The sequence below is a fragment of the Pristiophorus japonicus genome, chromosome 4 (assembly GCF_044704955.1).
Source record: "Pristiophorus japonicus isolate sPriJap1 chromosome 4, sPriJap1.hap1, whole genome shotgun sequence".
Lineage (NCBI taxonomy): Eukaryota > Metazoa > Chordata > Chondrichthyes > Pristiophoridae > Pristiophorus > Pristiophorus japonicus.
Window position 1 is genome coordinate 239,408,555 of NC_091980.1, and position 19,009 is coordinate 239,427,563.

Below are 19,009 nucleotides of genomic sequence, written 5' to 3' on the forward strand. Positions count from 1 at the left end.
TAACGTTGAAATACAAGGATCAGTTTCATATATTGCCTCTCTTAGTAGTGGTAGGAGCCAAGCCCAGGTAGAAATTGGTTGGGATCACTGAAGCTGGATTGGAATGACATTTTTCATGTTGAAACTAGATTGCACGAGGGATGATGTCATAAAGCAGTATACGAAGGTGTTCCACGAAACAGGCAGTCTGATCCAAGGCTTCAAGGCGAGTGTCAGAGTATAGAAGAGTGCCAAACCAGTTTATTACAAGCTATGACCCATACCATACACACTCAAGGAGACAGTTGAGCAAGAACTCAAAAAACGAGAAACTGAGAACATTATCTCGAAGGTAGATCTAAGTAATTAGGCTACACCCATTGTTGTTGTACCTAAGTCAGATGGTAATGCTGATGCTATGTCCAGGTTGCCATCCCCATCACAAGTTACACCCAATAGGGTTTTATTTTTATTTTTCATACATTGATGAGCTGCCAGTCACAGCTGAAGAGATTGGTAGAGCAACCAAACATGACCCAGTTATGTCAAAGGTGTATGATTACATAGCAAATGGCTGGCCAAACCAAATATCAGAGAAAGATATTCATCCATACTTGGTTCGTAGGAATCAGTTATCAGTGGATAAAGATTGTATCATGTGGGGTGCAAGGGTACTTATTCCAAATAAGTTCAGGTCCAAATTGTTAGGAAATCTTAATCACCAGCACCTGGGAATGTGCTTGACCAAGAGTTTTGCATGCAGTTACTTGTTATAGAAACGTAGAAACATAGAAAATAGGTGCAGGAGTAGGCCATTCGGCTCTTCGAGCCTGCACCACCATTCAATAAGATCATGGCCGATCACCCCCTCAGTACCCGTTTCCTGCTTTCTCTCCATACCCCTTGATCCCCTTAGCCGTAAGGGCCATATCTAACTCCCTCTTGAATATATCCAATGAACTGGCATCAACAACTCTCTGCGGCAGGGAATTCCACAGGTTAACAACTCTCTGAGTGAAGAAGTTTCTCCTCATCTCAGTCCATATGGCCTACCCCTTATCCTTAGACTATGTCCCCTGGTTCTGGACTTCCCCAACATCGGGAACATTCTTCCTGCATTTAACCTGTCCAGTCTCATCAGAATCTTATACGTTTCTATGAGATCCCCTCTCATCCTTCTAAACTCCAGTGAATAAAGGCCCAGTTGATCAAGTCTTTCCTCATTAGACAGTCCAGCCATCCCTGGAATCAGTCTGCTGAACCTTCGCTGCACTCCCTCAATAGCAAGAACATCCTTCCTCAGATTAGGAGACCAAAACTGAACACAATATTCCAGGTGAGGCCTCACCAAGGCCCTGTATAACTGCAGTAAGACCTCCCTGCTTCTATACTCAAATCCCCTAGCTATGAAGGCCAGCATACCATTTGCCTTCTTCACCGCCTGCTGTACCTGAATGCCAACTTTCAATGACTGATGAACCATGACACTCAGGTCTCGTTGCACCTCCCCTTTCCCTAATCTGCCACCATTCAGATAATATTCTGCCTTCGTGTTTTTGCCCCCAAAATGGATAACCTCACATTTATCCACATTATACTGCATCTGCCATGCATTTGCCCACTCACTTAACCTGTCCAAGTCACCCTGCAGCCTGTTAGCATCCTCCTCACAGCTCACACCGCCACCCAGTTTAGTGTCATCTGCAAACTTGGAGCTATTACACTCAATTCCTTCATCTAAATCATTAATGTATATTGTAAAGAGCTGGGGTCCCAGCACTGAGCCCTGCGGCACTCCACTGGTCACTGCCTGCCATTCGGAAAAGGACCCGTTTATCCCGACTCTCTGCTTCCTGTCTGCCAACCAGTTCTCTATTTACGTCAGGACATTACCCCCAATACCATGCGCTTTGATTATGCACACCAATCTCTTGTGCGGGACCTTGTCAAAAGCCTTTTGAAAGTCCAAATACACCACATCCATTGGTTCTCACCTGTCCACTCTGTCAGTTACATCCTCAAAAAATTCCAAAAGATTCGTCAAGCATGATTTCCCTTTCATAAATCCATTATGACTTGGACCGATCCTGTCATTGCTTTCCAAATGCGCTGCTATTTCATTCTTAATGATTGATTCCAACATTTTCCCCACTACTGATGTCAGGCTAACTGGTCTATAATTACCCGTTTTCTCTCTCCCTCCTTTTTTAAAAAGTGGTGTTACATTAGCTACCCTCCTGTCCATAGGAACTGATCCAGGGTCGATAGACTGTTGGAAAATGATCACCGATGCATCCACTATTTCTAGGGCTACTTCCTTAAGTACTCTGGGATGCAGACTAGCAGGCCCCGGGGATTTATCGGCCTTCGATCCCATCAATTTCCCTAACAATTTCCCGCTTAATAAGGATATCCCTCAGTTCCTCTTTGTCACTAGACTCACTGTCCCCTGGTACATTCAGAAACTTATTTGTGTCTTTCCTCGTGAAGACAGAACTGAAATATTTGTTCAATTGGTCTGCCATTTCTTTGTTCCCCATTATAAATTATGTATGTAAACTTTACTAGTAAGACTTGCCACCAGGGGGCGCACCTGTTGGAGACCCAAGGGTCACCTGCACACCCCGGGCAAGCAGATATAAAAGGCAGTCTACCATGCTGCTTCCTTACTCTGGAGTTACATTAAAGAGACCAAGGTCACAACAGTTTGAGCTTACAGCATACAGTCTTCTGGATTTATTCTGAACCTAACAATTGGCAACGAGTAACAGATAATGAACTTTCACGCAGTTATGGCTGCCGTTGGTATTCTTGAGAGATTTGTTGAGGGTGATGATTGTGAAGCCTTCGTTCAGTGTCTTGACCAGTACTTCGTGGCCAACGAGCTGGATACGGAAGATACCGCGGTCAAGCGCAGGGCGATTCTCCTCAATGTTTGTGGGTCCACGATATATGACCTCATCAAAAATCTGCTAGCATCGACGAAACCAATGGACAAGACATATGCAGAGTTGTGGACGCTGGTTCGGGAACACCTCAAGCCGAAGGAGAGTATCTTCATGGCCAGGTATCGTTTTTACATGCACCATCGCTCTGAGGACCAGAACGTGGCGAGCTATGTCGCCAACCTAAGATGCCTTGCGGGACCGTGCGAATTTGTTGGATTTTTGGGGGAAATGTTGCGGGACTTTTTCATGCTTAGAATCGGCCACGAGGTCATTCTTCGTAAACTGCTGTCTGCCAAATCCCCAGATCTGAGCAAGGCCATCACAATAGCCCAGGCTTTCATGTCCACGAACGATAACCCTAAGTAGATATCTTTGCAGCATCAAAGCTCACCGGCAAGTACTGTGCATAAAATAATGCCTTCAGCAGGCAGAACTGTACATGGCAGGGTCTACACACCTGCAGAGGCCAGATGTAGGATGACTCAGAGGCCGCTGTGGGGCGTGAATGCAAATCCATTAACACCATGTTGGTGCTACGGGGGTAATCATAGAGCCCATCAATGTCGATTCAAGCACTACATGTGCAAGGGCTGTGGAACAATGGGGCACCTCCAGCGAATGTGCAGACGTGCTGCGACTCACCACGTGGCAGAGTTGGCAGGAGATGACCGATCCGGCGCGGATCACGCTGAATGAGTAAGAGAGGCAACTCAACCTGAGGCTGAAGAGGAAGTGTATGGGGTACACATCTTCACCACCAAAAGCCCTCCGATAATGTTGAAAGTCAAATTAAACAGCATTACAGTTTCCATGGAATTGGACACGGGGACAAATGACTCAATTATGAGCCAGAAGGCTTTTGAGAAACTGTGGGGCAACAAGGCACAAAGGCCAAAACTAAGCCTGATTCACTCAAAGCTGCGCACTTACACCAAAGAGCTCATACCAGTCATTGGCAGTGCGGCAATGAAGGTATCGTACGATGGAACTGTGTATGATTTATCATTATGGATTGTACCAGGCGATGGCCCAACGCTGTTCGGCAGAAGCTGGCTACAAAAGATCCGATGGAACTGGGATGACATCAAAGCACTGTCTTCGGTGCCTCGTGCACCCAAGTGCTAAACAAATTCCTGTCGTTTTTTGAGCCAGGCATCAGCAACTTCACAAGTGCCAAAGTGCAGACCATCTAGTCCCTGATTCACGGCCCGTTCATCACAAGGCCCGAGCAGTTCCATATATGATGCGAGAGAAAGTCGAGATCGAGCTGGACAGACTTCAACGAGAGGGAATCATATCACCAGTCGAGTTCAACGAATGGGCCAGTCCAATTGTTCCAGTGTTAAAAAGCGATGGGACGGTCAGAATCTGCAGGGACTACAAGGTAACGATCAACCGAGTCTCGTTACAGGACCAGTACCCACTACCCAAGATGACCTGTTCAGAGCGCTAGCAGGGGGGAAGTCGTTCACCAAGCTGGATCTAACCTCTGCTTACATGACACAGGAGCTAGCTGAACCTTCGAAAAAAAATTGACGTGCATCAACACGCAAAAAGGACTGTTCATATACCACAGATGCCCCTTTGGGATTCGCTCGGCTGTGGCCATCTTCCAGAGGAACATAGAGAGTCTGCTGAAATCGGTTCCGCGCACCGTGGTGTTTCAAGACGACATCTTGATCACTGGTCGCTTCACCACCAAACATTTGCACAACCTGGAAGAGGTTCTAAAGCGACTGGACAGAGTGGGACTCAGGCTGAAACGCTCCAAGTGTGTTTTCCTGGCACTTGGAGGTCGAATTTTTGGGGAGAAAGATTGTGGCGGACAGCATCAGACCCACGGACTCCAAGACGGAGGCCATCAAGAATGCACCCAGACCACAGATTGTGATGGAGCTGCATTCGTTCCTGGGACTCCTCAACTATTTTGGCAACTTTCTACCAGAGTTGAGCACTTTGCTGGAATCTTTGCATTTATTGCTACGCAAGGGTGACGACTGGGTTTGGGGTAAATCTCAAGACACGGCCTTTAATAAGGCCAGAAACCTGCTATGTTCTAACAAGTTACTGTATTGCATGACCCGTGTAAATGTTTTGTACTAGCTTGTGATGCATCTTCGTATGGGGTCAGTTGTGTGTTACAGCAAGCCAATATGTCAGGCAAACTGCAACCGGTTGCAGATGCATCCAGAAGTTTATCTAAGGCTGAAAGAACCTACAGTATGGTTGGAAAAGAAACATTAGCATGCGTATACGAGCTTAAGAAAATGCACCAATATCTATTTGGACTCCAATTCAAGCTCGAAACCGACCACAAGCCGCTCATTTCACTGTTCTCAGGAAGCAAAGATATAAACACCAATGCTTCGTCCCGCATCCAAAGATGGGCACTAACATTATCTACGTATGACTATGTAATCTGCCACAGACCAGGCGCTGAGAACTGTGCTGATGCCCTCAGTTGGCTACCATTGCCCACCACTAGGGTGGAAATGGCGCAACCTGCAGACTTGCTCCTTGTAATGGATGTTTTTGAGAGCGAGGGGTCACTCGTCACGGCTCGCCAGATCAGGACCTGGACTAGCCAGGACCCTGTGCTATCACTAGTAAAAAACTGCGTCCTTAACGGGAGCTGGTCGGCTGTTCCCGGGGAAATGCAAGACAAAATTAAGCCGTTTTACTGACACAAGGATGAAATGTCCATCCATTCGGATTGTCTCCTGTGGGGGAATCGCATGGTTTTGCCAAAAAAAAGGCAGGGAAACGTTTATATGCGACCTACACAGTATCCACCCAGGCATAGTCATGATGAAGGCTATCGTCACGTTGCACATTTGGTGGCCCGGCATTGACTCGGAATTGGAGTCATGCGTACACCAATGTAACACTTGCTCACAGTTGAGCAATGCACCTAGGAAGGCCCCACTGAGTCTGTGGTCATGGCCCTCCAAATCGTGGTCCAGGGTCCACATAGATTTTGCTGGCCCTTTTCTAGGAAAAATGTTCCTTGTAGCAGTGGATGCTTACTCTAAATGGATTAAATGTATAATAATGTCATCATGTATGTCAATTGCCACTATTGAAAGCCTCCGGGCCATGTTCGCCACCCATGGTTTGCCCGACGTCCTTGTTAGTGACAATGGACCGTGTTTCACCAGCTCGGAATTCAACGAATTCATGACCTGCAATGGCATCAAGCATGTCAGGTCTGCCCCGTTTAAGCCCGCATCCAATGGTCAAGCGGAATGGGCAGTCCAAACCATCCAGCAGAGCTTGAAATGCGTGACGAACGGTTATCTCGGGTTCTGCTCAGCTACCGGATGCAACCTCACTCAGTTACTGGTGTTCTCCCAGCAGAATTGTTAATGAAGAGAGCACTCAAAACCAGGCTGTCCTTAGTCCACCTGGATCTCAATGATCATGTAGAAACCCGGTGTCACTGGCATAACATGTACCACGATCGTGCGGTTGTATCACGTGACATTGAGATGAATGACCCTGTGTTTGTCCTTAATTACGATCATGGTCCCAAATGGGTTGCTGGCACTGTTTTAGCCAAGGGGGGGAATAGAGTGCTTGTTGTCAAACCTTTGAATGGACAAACGTGCAGAAAGCATTTGGATCAGACCTAACTGCGATTCACTGACAAACAAGAACAGTTTGAAGAGGACATTACCAACAGTTTGAAGAGGACCTCGCTGTCAACCACGAGGATGAACCCACCAAGCCTGACAGTCTGATGAGATCAGCCGCGCTGCAGTGCAGCACTGATCCGACCAATACACCCATGCCAGGACTTCAACTCGGGCAATCAACCCGGGAACATAGAGCCCCGGATCGCCTCAACTTGTAAGTAACTTGTATTTAAGACTTTGGGGTGGGGGGGCGGAAGTGATGTAATGTATGTAAACTTTACTAGTGTGTAAGACTTGCCACCAGGGGCGCACCTGTTGGAGACCCAAGGGTCACCTGCACACCCCGGGCAAGCAGGTATAAAAGGCAGTCTACCATGCTGCTTCCTCACTCTGGAGTTACATTAAAGAGACCAAGGTCACAACAGTTTGAGCTTACAGTATACAGTCTTGTAGAGTTATTCTGAAGATAACAATACTTATGTTGGCCAGGTCTAGGGGTAGAAATTGCCCATCCCCCCCCCCCCCCCCCCCACCCGAAACAGGGTGCACGCAGCCCATTTTGATGGTTTTTACCGCAGCTGTGGTTCAGGTCTTTCGCGAAATTCTGCTCTTTGTTTCTTTTTGTTTTGATCCTAACAGTCAGTGTAAATCGGGGTGGTGACTACATCTGAGGGGCAAAGACGCGATGGTGACAGCAACTGGGGGACAGAAGATGGGGGCGGTGCATATTCACTGCTGCGATGATGTCATCGCGGTGCCACGTCACCACGGCTCTCCCCTTCACGTAAAATGGAGCCTTTGCGATTTTTTAATTTCAGCCCACAGGACCACCAGGAAGGGTTTCGGCCGGGCTAGCGGCCTGGCACCCAACATTGTTATTCAGTGTACAACATGTCAATCGGTAAGCAAGAAACCACCACTAGTGCCATTACAGCCCTGGAAATGACCTCCCAGGGTGTGGCAAAGGTAGATTTTGCTGAGCTAGAAGGACAATTGTTCATTGTGATTTATAGCTGTGAAGTCCTGTCCCCTCAGTACAGATTCACACGAGGCATGTAGTGAAGTCAAGGTCACTCTGGACCGGCACCTTTATTTCACAGCTCTGGAATGCTGCACTTGCCCGAGACCTGTCCTTATATACCTGTCTCTTGCAAGTGCACCCCTGGTGGTAAAGTATGCTGGTGGTTACAGGTCATATCTTATTACAGTCATGTATAGCATGTTAGGATACAGTTACATATAATAATGTAAGATACATGACATCACCCTCCCCCAAGGTCTTATTGTCTTTATAGGTTCAGTCTCTCAGGTGGTCTATGCTCTCGCGTGGAGCGTCTGAGTTGTGGTTCAGTTGTTTGCCTTGGTGTCTGTTTTTCTTTGGGTGTGGTTGCTGGTGTCTCACCTGGGCTGTCTGTTTCGATTGGTGTGATTGTTGTTGACTCACCTGGGCTATCTGTTGGGATTGCCCTTTCCTCAGGTTGTTCCCTCTGTCTGTCCACCAGGTGTGGTGCGAGTTCCACATTGTAATCTGCCTCTGGTTCCGCAGTGTTGTTGGTAAATCTGCTTTTGACTTGGTCTACATGCTTCCGGCAGGTTTTGCCATTGTCCATTTGTACTACCAGTAGCCTGTTTCCTTCCTTGCCTGTTACTGTCCCTGCAAGCCATTTGGGACCCCTGCCATAGTTTAGTACAAACACTTTGTCCCCTATCTCATTCCATCTCCCCCTCGAATTTCTGTCATGGTACTCAGTCAGCTTACGGCGCTTTGCCTCAACGATTTCGTGCATGTCTGGGAGGATTAATGAGAGCCTTGTTTTTAAAGTCCTTTTCATCAACAGTTGCGCGGGAGGATCCCAGTCGGTGAGTGCGGACGAGATCTGTATGCCAGCAGCAGTCGCGACAGGTGACCCTGCAGCGTGGGACCTTGGATTTTAAGCATGCCTTGTTTAATGATTTGCACTGCTCTCTCCGCCTGGCCGTTGGAGGCCGGCTTGAACGGTGCCGTCTTGACGTCATTTATGCCGTGGTCAATTAGAAAGTCTTGGAATTCTGCGCTGGTGAAGCACGGACCATTGTCACTGACCAATGTGTCAGAGATTCCGTGCGTTGCAAACATGGTTGCGAGGCTCTCCACAGTGGTGGCGGTGGTGCTCGAGTTTAAAATGGTGCATTCGATCCACTTTGAAAATGCATCTACAACTACGAGGGACATTTTGCCCATGAATGGGCCCGCATAGTCTACGTGCACTCGCGACCACGGTTTGGTAGGCCAGGGCCAGGGGCTCAGTGGAGCCTCCCTGGGGTCATTGCTGAGTTGGGCACAAATGGTGCACCTTCGGACGCAGAGCTCCAAGTCCGCGTCAATACCAGGCCACCAGACGTGGGATCTGGCTATGGCCTTCATGAGAACGATCCCCGGGTGCTCGCGGTGGAGCTCCCGGACAAATGCCTCTCTGCCTTGCAGAGGCATGATTACTCGGCTGCCCCACATCAGGCAGTCTGCTTGTAGTGATAGCTCATGCGTGCATCTATGAAAGGGTTTCAATTCCTCGGGGCAGGCATCGCGAGCCTCTGCCCAGTCACCGGTTTGCACACATCTTTTTACTGAGAATAACGTGGGGTCGCTGGCCATCCAGGCTCTGATTTGGCAAGCTGTCATGGGCAAACCTGTGGAGTCAAAGGCATTGATTGCCATGACTATCTCACAGTCCTGTTCGTCAGACCCTTCCGTGATCACCAGGGGTAGCCTGCTAAGCGTGTTGGCACAGTTGTCTGTGCCTGGTCTGTGCCCTATGGTATAGTCGTAGGACGCCAGCATGAGTGCCCACCGTTGAATTCGTGCCGAGGCATTGGCGTTTATTGCCTTGCTCTTGGATAGGAGGGACATGAGGGGCTTGTGGTCAGTTTCTAACGCGAACTTGGCCCCGAAAAGGTATTGGTGCATCTTTTTGACACCGTACACGCACGTGAGTGCCTCCTTCTCTACCATTCCGTACCCGCGCTCTGCCCGCGAAAGTGACATGGATACATAAGCTATGGGTTGTAATTTGCCCGCACTATTGACATGTTGCAAAATGCACCCGACCCCATACGCTGACGCATCGCATGTGAGAACTAGCTTTTTACCTGGGTCAAAGAAAGTCAAAACACTGTTGGAACACAGAAGGTTGCGTGCCTTATTGAAGGCGCGTTCCTGGGCATCCCCCCAAAACAAATCGTACCTCTTCCTGAGTAGCACGTGGAGAGGCTCCAGCAGCGTGCTTAAGTTCTGCATAAAGTTCCCAAAGTAATTGAGTAGCCCGAGAAAGGCGCGCAGTTCTGAGACATTCCGGGGCCTGGGTGCCAGGCGAATTGCTTCTGTTTTGGACTCTGTTGGGCGGATTCCGTCAGCGGCAATCCTTCTGCCCAAAAATTCAACCTCGGGTGCGAGAAACAGGCACTTGGATTTCTTGACTCGTAAGCCTACCCGATCCAACCGCTTTAGTACTTCCTCCAAATTACAGAGATGGGAGTCGATGTTCCTGCCCGTGATAAGTATGTCGTCTTGAAATACAACCGTCCCCGGGATGGACTTGAGCAGACTCTCCATGTTGCGCTGGAATATGGCAACTGCCGACCTGATGCCGAATGGGCATCGATTGTACATGAAAAGGCCTCGATGTGTGTTGATGGTGGCGAGTAGCTTGAATTCCTTGGTCAATTCTTGCGTCATATACGCAGATGTGAGGTCTAATTTTGAGAAAAGTTTACCTCCAGCCAATGTGGCAAATAAGTCCTCCACTCTGGGTACTGGTCCTGTAGGGAGACTCTGTTTATGGTAGATTTGTAGTCCCCACAGATTCGTACGGATCCATCAGGCTTCATGACTGGGACGATGGGACTTGCCCAGTCGCTAAATTCCACAGGTGATATAATGCCTTCCTGCAGAAGCCTGTCTAGTTCGTGTTCAATCTTTTCCCTCATCACATAGGGTACAGCTCTGGCCTTGTGATGGACCAGTCTAGCATCCTGTGTGATGTAGATTTTGACTTTGGCCCCTTTGAAAGTGCCCACACCTGGCTGAAAGAGATGTTCAAATCGCTTTATAACTGTTGAGCAGGAGGTCCGTTCCTCTAATGACATGGCATAAACATCATCCCATTTCCAGTTTAGTTTTGCCAGCGAGCTTCTCCCCAGCAGTGCTGGGGGGTCTCCGGGGACAATCCACAGGGGAAGTCGGTTCACTGTCCCTTTGTGTGTGACAGCATGGCGCTGCCAAGGACTGGTACGATTTCTTTGGTATAGGTCCTTAGTGTGGTGTCGACTCTTGTGAGTTTTGGTCTGTCTCTTTTATGCGGCCACAGTTGTTCAAATTGTTGAGCGCCCATGAGAGATTGACTCGCTCCCGTATCCAGCTCCATGTTGACAGATATCCCGTTGAGTAGGACCCTCATCATTATAGGAGGTGTCCTGTTGTAGGAGCAGCAGCCATTTATCGTGTTGACCTGCTGTACACCGGTGTCCCGAGTACTGTCTCCACTATCTTCTGGTTCGCTTTCCGACCCATCTGATTTGTATACCAGCCGAGCTGCCGTTTTTTTGCACATGCGGGCCAAATGCCCTGTATATTCACAATTTCTGCAAACAGCCTGCTGAAATCAACATCCTCTTGATGAGTGCCCACCCCCACACCTCCAGCACAGACCTGTTCCATTGTTCAAAGAGTTCCCAAAGAATGAGCTGCGTTTGGCTGATCTCTCTTGAGCTTCTCTCAGTTTGTAGTTGATTGCTCGCATTGTGGGTTGATGAGGTGTGAACGGCCATTCCTGTGGCCCTTGATGGCCTCTGCCTGTTCTCCCAGTTTTGTCTGTGTGTGGGGGTAGCAGCTTGTTTAGTGCTGTGAACTTCTTCTTCCGATATTTCATTAGTTGTCGTACCTGCATTGTAAATCAACCTTGTTTCTTCTTCCCCTACCAAGAATGTCTGTGCAACCAGTGCTGCTGCCTCTAAGGTCAGGTTCTTGGTCTCTATGAGCTTTCGGAATATGCCTGCGCGGCATATTCCTTCAATAAAAAAGTCTCTCAGCATTTCTCTCCTCAGTTCATCGGAGAACTCACATAAACTAGCCAACCTCCGAAGTTCCGCCACGAAGTCGGGTATGCTCTGGCCCACACAGCGTCTGTAGTTGTAGAACCTGTGTCTGGCCATATGTAGGCTGCTCGCTGGCTTCAGGTGGTCTCTTCTTCAAACGACTTGCTTGCTGGTTTCTCGGATGCCAACAGATCCTTCATTAAAGCATATGTTTGAGAGCCACAGCTGGTCAAGAGATGGGCTCTTCTATTGTCTGCCTTATCGTCGCCTAACCATTCTTTGGTTACAAAGCTTTGCTGGAGCCTTTCTATAAAGTCCTCCCAATTGCCTCCCGCATTGTACTTTTCATCTGATCCGTTGTTCGCCATTCTATGGATTCTGTAATCCCGTAACCCGTCGCCACTGTAAAGTCCTGTCCCCTCAGTACAGATTCACACGAGGCATGTAGTGAAGTCAAGGTCACTCTGGACCTGCACCTTAATTTCACAGCTCTGGAATGCTGCACTTGCCTGAGACCTGTCCTTTTATACCTGTCTCTTGCAAGTGCACCCCTGGTGGTAAGTTATGCTGGTGGTTCCAGGTCATATCTTATTACAGTCATGTATAGCATGTTAGGATACAGTTATATATAATAATGTAAGATACATGACAATAGTCATTCAAAGTGGGTAGAGGTGTTTCCAATATGGAAAATAACAAGTAAAACACTCGACAATTTGTGAAGATTGTTTTCTTCATATGGCCCCCCAGAAGAAATTATGTCTGATAATGAGCCGCAATTTTGTTAAGAATAATTTGCGCAATTCATGAGCAGAATTGGTGTGAAACATACTAAGGTTTCACTGTACCACCCTGCTTCAAATGCAGCAGAGCACAGAGTACAAATTGTAAAATGTGCCCTCATTAAGCAAATGTTTGATCCAAATCCAAAGAAACGGCAGTTGTCGTTGGACCACAAATTGGCAAATTTTCTAATTAAACTTATTGTAATATTCCTCATACAACTACTGGTAGAACACCAGCAGAGTGGTTTCTCAAATGACAGCCACGAACAGGTTCTCGGTGTTAAAGCCAAACTTGGCAGTCAGTAGAAGAGAAACAATTAAGACAGAAAAGAATCATGATAGAGGTGGAGTAAGAGAGAGAGCAGTGTGAAATTGAATCAGTAGTTAGATTGAAAAATCATCACCATAACTGGTTAAGAACATAAGAACATAAGAAATAGGAGCAGGAGTAGGCCATTTTGCACCTTGAGTCTGCTCTGCCATTTAATAAGATCATAGCTGATCTGATCATGGATTCAGCTCCGCTTCCCTGCCCGCTCCCCATAACCCTTTATTCCCTTATCGCTTAAAGATCTGTCTATCTCCGTCTTAAATATATTCAATGACCCAGCCTCCACAGCTCTTTGGGGCAGACAATTCCACAGATTTACAACGCTCTGAGAGAAGAAATTCCTCACCTCAGTTTTAAGTAGGCGGCCCCTTATTCTGAGACTATACCCCCTAGTTCTAGTTTCCCCAATGAGTGGAAATATCCTCACTGCATCCACCTTGTCGAGCCCTCTCATTATCTTATATATTTCGATAAGGTCACCTCTCCTGAACTCCAATGAGTTTAGGCCCAACCTTCTCAACCTATCTTCATAAGCCAACCCTCTCATCTCTGGAATCAACCTAGTGAACTTTCTCCGAACAGCATCCAATGCAAGTATATTCTTTCTTAAATACGGAGACCAAAACTGTACGCAGTATGCTCGGTGTGGCCTCACCAATAACCTGTACAGTTGTAGCAGGACTTCTCTACTTTTATACTCTATCCCCCTTGCAATAAAGGCCAACATTCCATTTGCCTTCCTGATTCGTTGTTGTACTTGCATCCTAACTTTTTGTGTTTCGTGCACAAAGATCCCGAGGTCCCTATGTGCTGCAGCACTTTGCAATTTTTCTCCATTTAAAAAATAATTTACTTTTTTATTCTTTCTGCCAAAGTGGATAACCTCAACATTTTCCCACATTATACTCCATCTGTCAACTTTTTGCCTACTCACTTAGCCTATCTTTATCCCTTTGCAGATTTTTGTGTCCTCCTCACAATTTGCTCTCCCACCATCAGCAAATTTGGCTACATTACACTCAGTCCCTTCATCCAAGTCATTAATATAGATTGTAAATAGTTGGGGCCCCAGCATCGATCCCTGCAGCACCCCACTAGTTACTGTTTGCCAACCGGAAAATGACCCATTTATCCTGACTCTCTGTTTTCTGTTAGCCAATCCTCTATCCATGCTAATTTATTACCCCCAATCCCGTGAACTTTTATCTTGTGCAGTAACTTTTTACGTGGCACCTTATCGAATGCCTTCTGGAAATCCAAATACACCACACCCACTGGTGCCCCCTATCCACGCTGCTCGTTACATCCTCAAAGAATTCCAGCAAATTATTCAAACATGATTTCACTTTCATAAAACCATGCTAATTCTGCTTGATTGAACTATGCTTTTCCAAATGTCCTGCTACTGTTTCCTTAATAATGGACTCCAGCATTTTTCCAACTACAGATGTTAGGCTAACTGGTCTGTAGTTTCCTGCTTTCTGTCTGTCTCCTTTTTTAAACAGGGCCGTTAAATTTGCTGTTTTCCAATCCGCTGGGACCTCCCCAGAATCCAGGGACTTTTGGTAGATTACAACCGATGTATCCACTATGTCTGCAGCCATTTCTTTTAAGACCCTTGGATGTAAGCCATCAGGTCCAGGGGATTTGTCCACCTTTAGTCCCATTATTTTGAGAAGTACTACTTCTTTAGTGATAGTGATTGTTTAAAGTTCCTCCCTCCCTATAGCCCCTTGATTATCCACTACTGGGATGTTCTTAGTGTCTTCTACCGTCAAGACCAATACAAAATATTTGTTCAATGTCTCTGCCATTTCCCTGTTCCCGATTATTAATTGCCCCGTCCCATTCTCTAAGGGACCTGCATTTACTTTAGCCACTCTTTTCCTTTTTATATACCTGTAGGAACACTTACTATCTGTTTTTATATTTCGTGCTAGTTTACTTTCATAATCTATCTTTCCTTTCCTGATTATTTATTTCATCGTTCTTTGTTGGCTTTTAAAAGTTTCCCAATCCTCTGGCTTCCCACTAGTTTTGGCCACTTTGTATGCCGTTGTTTTCAATTTGATACTGTTGTATATGAATAAAGAGTCTGACTGGATACTGTGAGCTCAAAGTAAAATTTTACCGTAGTCTTTTATTGCAGGTCTCCAGAGTACCTTTCCAGCCTGTGAGGCCTCCTTAAGTACCTGTGCTCCCAAGGGATTGTGGCATCCCTTGGGACTCCGGGGATGAGCCCTCTGGTGGCTGTACAAGGTATATACAAGTTCACATAAATAACAACACTCCCCCACCCCCACCCCCCACAAAGTCAACAGTGTGACTATTTATAAGGTAAGTCGATCTAGGGCCTTTCTTTCCCTGGTTGATTGTCTTGGTGTGAAAGCTGGTGTTGTTGAATCATTTGTTGAGCCCTCACTGGGCTGCTGAGCAGCTGGCCTTGCTGGGCTGCCTGGTGTGGTGAGTCCTGCTGGCTGCTGCAGGTGATGGGTTCTGCTTCAAGGCCAACCGCGGTGTCGGTTGCCACTGGTGTGTATGTTGGGGGAGTCAAAAAAGGTAGGGTCCAAAGTTGGTTGCTCAGGATAGTCCATGAATCTGAGTTTGATTTGGTCCATGTGTTTCCGGTGAATGAGTCCATTTGAAAGTTTGACCCGAAACACCCTGCTCCCCTCTGGCCACAATAGTGCTGGGAAGCCACTTGGTACCTTGTCCATAATTCAATACAAATACAGGATCATTGATTACAATTTCGCGTGACACAGTAGCGCTATCATGATATGTACTTTGTTGAAGCTGCCTGCTCTCTACCTTTTCATGTAGATCAGGGTGAACTAACAAGAGCCTTGTCTTTAGTGCCCTTTTCATGAGCAGTTCAGCAAATGGAATCCCAGTGAGCGAGTGGGGTCTCGTGCGGTAGCTAAGCAGAACTCGGGATAGGCGAATCTGCAGTGAGCCTTCAGTTACCCTCTTCAAGCCCTGCTTGATAGTCTGCACTGCTCTCTCTGCCTGACCATTGGATGCTGGTTTGAATGAGGCAGATGTAACATGTTTGATCCCGTTACAGGTCATGAACTCTTTGAACTCGGCACTGGTAAAACATGGCCCGTTGTCGCTCACAAGGACATCAGGTAGTCCGTGCGTGGCAAACATGGCCCGCAGGCTTTCAGTGGTGGCAGTGGACATGCTTGCCGACATTATCTCACATTCAATCTATTTGGAGTATGTATCTACAACCACAAGGAACATTTTACCCAAAAACGGGCCTGCATAGTCGACATGGACCCTGGACCATGGTTTGGAGGGCCAAGACCATAAACTTAGTGACGCCTCCCTGGGTGCATTGCTTAACTGTGAGCATGTGTTACATCTGTGCATGCAGGACTCTAAGTCCGCATCGATACCGGGCCACCAAACATGGGATCTGGCTATCGCTTTCATCTTTACAATGCCTGGGTGGGTACTGTGGAGGTCACTGATGAAATTGTCTCTGTCCTTCTTGGGGACCACTACCCAATTGCCACACACGATTGCCCCACAGAAGACAGTCTGCCTGTATAGACATTTCATCTTTGCGCCGCTGGTACGGTTTCATCTCTTCCTGCATTTCCGCTGGGACACTGGACCAGCTCCCGTGAAGCACACAATTTTTTACTAGGCACAGTAACGGGTCCTGGCTCGTCCAGGGTCTAATCTGTCAGGCTGTGACGGGTGATTGCTCACTTTCGAATGCTTCCATAACCATGACTACATCTGCGGGCTGCACCATTTCCACCCCCTTGGTGGGCAATGGCAGCCTACTGAGAGCATGGGCACAGTTTTCTTTGCCTGGCCTGTGGCGGATGGCAAATTTGCATGCAGACAACATGAGAGCCCATCTCTGGATGCGGGCCGATGCATTAGCATTTATCCCCTTACTCTCGGAAAACAGGGATAATAGCGGCTTATGGTCCGTTTCCAATTCAAATGGAAGACCACCGTGCGCGGGACCGACTTCAGTAAATTTTCCATGTTTTCTTTACCCCATAGATACACGCTAACGCTTCTTTTTCAATCATGCTGTAGGCTCTCTCAGCCTTAGACAGCCTTAGGCAGCCTGGATGCAAAGGCAACCGGTTGCAATTTCCCAGATTCATTAGCTTGTTGCAATACACACCCGACCCCATACGAAGAGTCATCACATGCTAGTACCAAACGCTTACATGGATCATACAACATAAGCAATTTGTTTGAGCATAACAATTTTCTAGCTTTTACAAAGGCATTTTCTTGGCTTTTGCCCCAAACCCATTTGTCTCCTTTACGCAGTAAGGTGTGCAGTGGTTCTAACAGTGTGCTGAGACCCGGTAAGAAGTTACCAAAGTAGTTCAGGAGTCCTAAAAACGGCCGCAGCTCCGTCACGTTCTGTGGTCTTGTGCGTTCTCGATTGCCTCCATCTTCGAATCAGTGGGCCTGAAGCCGTCCGCCGCGATTCTTCTCCCCAGGAACTCCACTTCAGGCGCCAGGAAAATGCACTTCGAATGTTTCAACCTGAGCCCCACATGGTTGAGTCGACGAAGAACCTCCTCCAGGTTCTGCAAATGCTCGACTGTGTCCCGACCTGTAACCAAGATGTCGTCCTGGAAGACCACCATGCGCGGGACCGACTTCAGTAAATTTTCCATGTTTCTCTGGAATATCGCCGCAGCTGATCGAATTCCAAACGGGCATCTGTTATAAATGAAGAGACCTTTGTGCATGTTGATGCAGGTGAGGCTCTTCGATGATTCCTCCAGCTCCTGCGTGATGTAGGCTGAGGTCAAGTCCACCTTCGCGAATGTCTTTCCTCCCACCAGTGTAGCAAAAAGGTCATCAGCCTTTGGTAGTGGGTATTGATCCTGCAGGGAGAAACGATTGATAGTTACTTTGTAATCACCACAGATTCTGACAGTGCCGTCTCCCTTGAGGACGGGAACAATCGGACTGGCCCACTTGTTGAATTCAATCAGTGAAATGATGCCCTCTCGTTGCAGCCGGTCTAGCTCGATCTCTACCCTTTCTCTCATCATGTACGTACTGCTCTCGCCTTGTGATGGATGGGTCGCACCCCCGGAATTAGGTGGATCTGCACTTTTGCTCCTTGGAACTTCCTGATGCCTGGTTCGAACAGTGAAGGGAACTTGTTTAAGACCTGGGCACACGAAGTGTCGTCAGCGGGTGAGAGCACTCGGACGTCGTCCCAGTTCTAGCATATCTTTCACAGCCAGCTCCTGCCGAGCAGCATGGGCCCATCGCCCGGTACCACCCAGAGTGGTAGCTTGTGCACCGCTCCATCGTAGGAGACCTTTACAGTAGCACTGCCGATTACAGGAATCCGTTCCTGTGTGTAAGTTCTCGGTTTCGTGCGAATGGGAGTCAAGACTGGCCTTGAAGCCTTGCTGCACCACAATTTTTCAAAAGTCTTTTTGCTCATAATGGACTGGCTCATGCCTGTGTCCAGCTCCATTGACACCGGGAGTCCATTTAATTCAACCTTCAGCATTATCAGGGGACACTTTGTGGTAAATGTGTGCACCCCATATACCTCTGCCTCCTCGGTCTGAGGCTCTGGTTCGTCTTGATCTGCCGTGGATCTGTCCTCCTCTACAACATGGTGATTTGCAGGATTAACAGGGTTTGCAGCTTGCCTGCACATACGTTGGAGGTGTCCTATTGTTCCACAGCCCTTGCAAATGTACCCTTTGAAGGGGCATGAATGGAAATGATGATCATCCCCGCAGCGCCAACAAGGTGTTAATGGCCTTGCATTCATCACCCTTGATGGTGGACTCTGAGACATCTGCAGACGTGTAGCTGGAGCAATGTCGGGCCTGCCCTGTACGTTGCGATTTGAAAACAACATCACTTTGTTCACAGTACTTGTAGCAGCACTCGTGTGCTGAGAGATTTGCTTGGTATTGTCACTAGTGGCAATGAATGCCTGGGCTATCACTATGGCCTTACTCAAGGTTGGGTCTCTACAGTTAAAATTTTGCAAATTATCACTTCATGGCCAATGCCAAGTACGAAAAAGTCTCTGAGCATGTGCTCCAAATATTCTTCAAATTCGCAATGTCCTGCAAGGCGTCTTAGCTCGGCGACATAACTCGCCACTTCCTGGCCTTCAGACCTTTTGTAGGTGTAGAACCGGTACCTCACCATCAGAACGTTTTCCTTCGGGTTCAGATGCTCCCGGACCAGTGTGCACAAATCATCATACGATCTCTCTGTGGGTTTTGCTGG